At 45.5% G+C, this 5,740-nt stretch overlaps 1 pseudogene; it reads right to left on the bottom strand.

The window, feature by feature from the left end:
• Positions 1-759: 759 nt before the first annotated feature.
• On the bottom strand, positions 760-5,339 carry LOC101583944 (annotated as a pseudogene).
• Between the last annotated feature and the right edge of the window lie 401 nt (positions 5,340-5,740).

Raw genomic sequence — 5,740 nt, 5'->3', positions numbered from 1 at the left:
TTTTAAAACAAATCAAGTCCTCAGGTCCAACTAAGGGAGTCCTGCTACCTGCAGGCTCATCTGTACCAGTGATACTGCTTGACTCTAGGAGGCTGGAAGACATTCCAGACAACCCCACTTGGAACAGTTACTTCAAGTAGCCTTTTTCCAGTTTCCAACTTCTGAATAAAGATAGTATTTTGTTAACTCTACTGCAGAAAACTTTTGTAAGTTGTTTTATTTACAATGCCAACTTCGAAAAGCTCACTAAAGTTAACTGGACAATAACCTGTGCAGAAATCACTTTACAAAAAAAAGGAAAGCTCAAAATGTCAACTTTCTTTTCTTTTTTTTTTTAAATATTTATTTATTTTTATTTATTACATTTATTTATTGTGTGTGTGTGGCCAGCTCAGCCCACCAGGGGGCGGGTCTGGCTGGCATGTGGTGCTGGGGGATTGAACCGCGGTCCCTGTGCTTTGCTAAGCTTGTTCTAAGCAGGTGCTTTAGACCACTGAGCCATCTCTCCAGCCCAAAAGTGTCAACTTTCTACAGAGAACCCACAGTTCAGTTTTATTCAGAGGAAAGAAAACCAGCAACTTCAGCCATTGGTTTGGAATCTGTAACTCAAACTACACATGCAATGAAGACAATATTATGCTAATACAATTGTTTTGCTTCTGCATTTGTCTACTGTTTGTCTAATATTAACAATTATAAACAGAGCAGTGCAACTAGTATTTGGAACAATCCTTATAGTGTTACAGTGTCAGGCACATTTCACTTCTCTTCACACCACTGGTTCTCCTTGCCTACCTGGGCTTCCTCCTCTTCAGTGAAATCATTTTTGATATTAAAAGTCTTGCAAATCTCCTCAGGACTTTTCCCCTTGATCATATTGGCGACAGTCTTGCATGTAACAACAAGCAAGCCTTTGATGTCTAGGTAGTTTGCTGCCAGAATAAGTTCAAAAAGGGTTCCTTGGTCAACTTTCAGGAATTCTTGGTCCCAAACAGGGATGTCATCTGTTCGCTTTTCTTTGTTCTCATCATCCTCAGGAGGAGGAGGGTCATCCTTGTGGTGGGTACACCACTGAATGACCTTTTTTAATATTGCTGCATTAACATTTGGTAGAGGAACTGGGTCATCATCTCCTTCATCATCCATTCCCAAATCTTCCAACATGGTCTTGATTGTCACAGACTGTTTAGCGATTTCAACATCAACTTCAAATATCTCTCCATCAGAACTCTGCAACTTAATTGAAGGCGTGGCGTTTGGTCTCTAAAAGACGGCGGGCCCGAGGCGACGAGAGCACGAACTGAGTCCCACCAGTCGGAGAAAGGCGGCGGCGGATGAAGCCACTGCAGCTCTTCTTTTATAATTTAAAAAACATGTCTATGGGCCCTACATGGAGCTTGTTTTATGACACATTCAATGAAGGTTCACATCGAAATAGAGAGCGCTCTGCCTCCTTGTGTCACTTAGACTAAAGCAAACAACAGAGACAAGGGTTAGCCCCAGCAATTAGGGTGAATTTATGTATTTACTTTGCCATGCTGGGGCTCCAACCGTGGGCACTATACCAGCCCAATCATGAGTGTTTTTAAGTGTTCTTTAGGTTTTGGTTAATGTCTTATTAGTTATTAAAATACATGCCAATTAAGCATTAATTCTATTTATTTATTTAGTTATTTTTTGTATGAGGGATTGAACTCAGGACCTTGTACTTGCCAGGCAGGCACGTAAGCCACTGAGCTATCTTCCCAGCTCTCAATTAAGCATTCCTGCCCATGCTGTATTTTAGGATAGCTTTCCTAGAAAGAAACTTTTAATATGCTTCACTATAAGATTCCCACAGTACAAGTATATTTTATGGAAGACTAGAAACTAAGAGCATGCACTGATAACTAATTTTTTTTTTTTTTTTTTTTTGGTACCAGGGATAGAACTCAGGACTTTGCACTTGCCAGGCAAGCACTTAAGCCACTGACCTATCTCCCTGGCCCTTACTGATAACTTCTTTTTTAATTCATTGAATAAAACTAAAAATTCCAGGGGCTGGGAATACAGCTCAGTAGGAGCATGTGCTTACAATGCAGAAGGCCCTGGACTCAGTCCCCAATGCCATAAAAATAAACAAACAGATGCCAGACTGCTTCATCACAGCCACGTGCCAAGCACCCGACAGCCACACACCCGTGGCTCCCTGTTGGCACAAACAGCAGAGTCCCTGCCACACAGAGTTCTGCTGCCCAGGACATCCCTTGCAGCTTTGTGGGCCTCCAGTTGGTTCAGTCAAGCCACTGGCAGTGAAGAAGCCAGGATTATTTCTTCTGTAGATTGTACAGCTTCCCTGTCTGGCATCCAGGTAAACACTAAGGTTCTGCGTAGCAAACGAGCGAATCTGTCTGATGCCTTCAGGCACCGAATGCTTCTTGTTCCAAATGGGAAATAATTATCCTCTCCGGCCCAGTCCTCTGACTGCAAAACTGAGAGGTCAGATTTTCAGAAGAAAAACTCTTCTAGAAGAGACCAGAGGCAGACATCCATGTGAAGATTTGGAGACAGTCCAGCTCGGAGAGCAGGCTTCTGCAAAGAGAAAAGGAAGCAGGCCTGGGCTCTGCAGAGGGGCCACTCGGAGTGCGCTCTGCGGGTCCTGCAGCCTACAGGACCAGGACCAACACGAGGCCAAGGTGACGTCACAGCTCCACCAAGACAGCACGTACCTTTCTCCCTGTGCTGACGCCTGTACTGGGGTAACTCTGTAAAGGACCACCTGAGCAGCTCTCCTTGAAGGAAGAGCAACTGTCTCCATTTTGGCTGAGCCTGACCCTATTTCCTTGTATCGATATGTACTGCGCTGGCTAGGACTTCTCTTTATCCTTTCAATTGGCCTTAAGCAACGTATATTGGTCTAACGAGGTGCTGGTGGTAATTTTTGAAGACGGCATGCGTGTTTCCCTGAGAACCCTCACCTGCTGCTCTCCAATATGAGACGGTCGAGACAGGAGGAAGAGCCAGTGCTCCACACTGTTAGCTGGGATCAAGCCTCGGGACAGAGGCTAAGACTTCCTGGGCTTGAAAGATTACACATCAGAGCCGAAGCACCAGACCCCTGAAACATTAGGTACTATCTCAACAGCATAATGCAAGTTACTGTCTGCATATCCTCTCTGCATATGGCAGAGGCAGATGCAGGCCACCCGCCTAGCCAGCGGGCAGTACTCACCTACTTCCCACAATTCTCTTCCTCAAGCCACCCCCCTTCTCAGCTGCGGGCCCTGGGTCAGTCTCTTTGTTCCAGAAAGCTATCTTTGTGGCTGGATTTAGGGCCCCTTGGCTCTGTGTGTGTGTGTGTGTCCATCCTAGTGTCTTTCTTTTTGTCATGGGTTGCACTGGGAGTGGTAGATTGGAATTAACTTGATGGAATTCCTATAATGTATTTTTGGGATTATAAATTTAGACTTCTACTTTTTTTTTCCCCCAGAACCAGGGATTGAACTCAGGCCCTTGCGCCTGCCAGGGAAGCGCTTATTCCACTGAGCCATTTCCCTGGCCCAAGATTAGACTTCTAGGACTGAGATGAGAACCAGGAAGGGACTCCTACAATTGGTGCTAAACGTGGCTGGAATGCACGGCCTTCTCAACACAACGACCACTAACCAAAATCACATGGGGGCGACCCACTGGACCTTGTATGACCATTTAAAGGTAAGCAGGGCATTTTGCTAATTATAGCACTCAGACACAAGTAGCAAAAAGGAATCTATTCGTCAAAGGTAACAATGGGGAAGCTCAGTCTTTATCGGCAAAAGAGAAAGAATTTAGTTTACTGGTTAAAAAAGTATTAAAAGATGCTGGTACTAGGGGCTGGAGAGATGGCTCAGTGGGATAAGTGCTCTCTGGTGAGTGCAACGGCCTGAGTTCAATCCCCAGTTCTGCAAAAAAAAAAAAAAAAAAAAAAAGATGCTGGTACTAAGGTGCCATCTAAGCATGTTTTTAGATTACTCCATGAGATAGCTACATTTTATCCTTCTTTTCCTAAAACCGGTACACTGGATCTCAGAGTTGGATGAAATAGGTAAAAGCTTTTATATAGCCAAAACTCAAAAAAGAAAAATTTGCCCACAAACTATAGCCACACATAACCTGGTGAAGGGAGCCCTCTCATGGTTTCAGTGTAACAGCAGAGGAAGAAACGCAGGTCAGCCACAGCTCACCATTACTGTTCTCCCCACCGCCCCTCCTACAGTTCCCCCCTTTGACTTAGAGAATAATCCAGTTAGGGGAGAACCTCCTCCTTCCCCGGCCTTAAGGAGGCCGAAGTCCAGTGACATGAGGCTGCATCCACAAACAATGTGCTTTCCTGCCGCTGAGGAGACAGGTCCAGAACACCCTATGCGTAAAAGCAGTACTCGTGCAGCCTTTAACATTTTGCTCTTGAAAGAAGGCAGAGCGTGTTGGACAATGGTGTCCAAGGCCCTTACGTACTTGGTTGCTTAGATGACATAATTCAAGGCTTCCAAATGACACCAAGTGATGTAACCCATCTCCCTCCGACATCATCGACACAATTCCGACACTTTGACTCACAATTAAAGACACTCAGGGGGCCGGAGACATGGCTCAGTAGAATAAACACTTCCCTGGCAAGCGCAAGGGCCTGAGTTCAATCCCCAGTTCCACAAAAAAAAAAAAAAAAAAAAAGACACTCAGAACAGGCACAGAGTAATCAAGATAGTGGGGATGAAAATCTTAAAGCAGGGGCTGGTGAGATGGCTCAGTGGTCTAAAGCACCTACTTAGAACAAGCTAAGCTAAGCAAAGCACAGGGACCACGGTTCGGTCCCCCAGCACCACATGCCAGCCAGCCCCGCCCCCTGGTGGGCTGAGCTGGTCACACACACACACACAAAATAAGGTCCAGGCACGTGCCCGCCCCTCCTTTCCATGCACTGCAAGGAGCTGCTCCGTCACGCGTGGATTTCTGTACTACTGGACGGCACACCTTGTAAACCCTTTACCCAGACACTCCAGGGCCCTTGGGAAACTTACACCCAATTTGTAGCAAGGTTGCAAGAAGCTGTAAACAGGCAGATTCCACACAATAAGGCAGCTCGAGCACTTATTTACCAGCTGGCATGTGAGAACGCCCGTGAGGACTGTAAAAGGGCCTCGGCCTCGGTGCGTCACACAAAGGATTTATACACTTGCATTCGTGCGTGCCAAAATGTCCAGTCTGCCACCCAGGCTTCTGCACTCGCGGCACAGGCTGTATCCCAACACTTGGCTGATAAATTTGATAAGGTTAAATGTTTTAATCGTGCCAAACAAGGACACACTCACCGGCATGCCCATGGCCTACAAAGCAGCCAGGCCCCTTGGTGGATTTACTCAGTGTCCACATCGCATGAAAGGTTTTCACTGGGCAAAAGACTGTAAATCTAAGTTTCATAAAAATGGCACACTGTTGCCGAGAAACAAACCACGTGCCCCCGCTGAGGTCCCAGGAGTCATAACAAAGCAAGGGTCACTCAGTACTCCAGGGATTTGGACCCAGTTAAGCCAGTTATACCCAATTCAAATCAGACAAATGGCGACGATCCCACTACCAGGAAGGGTGTACATTGAAAAAGTACATTTATATCAGAAAGCATCGAACACATAATAGCTGGAAATACATACTGGAATGTGTTCATCTGCACTAGGTACTAAAAACAAACCAATTTTCATTTCTTCTTCTTTTTTTTTTTTTTTTT

Source organism: Octodon degus, unplaced genomic scaffold (genome assembly GCF_000260255.1).
Source record: "Octodon degus isolate 3935 unplaced genomic scaffold, OctDeg1.0 scaffold00005, whole genome shotgun sequence".
In the NCBI taxonomy this organism is placed as follows: domain Eukaryota; kingdom Metazoa; phylum Chordata; class Mammalia; order Rodentia; family Octodontidae; genus Octodon; species Octodon degus.
Note: the sequence above shows the minus strand (reverse complement) of the source record. Positions and strands in the feature narration are given on the sequence as shown.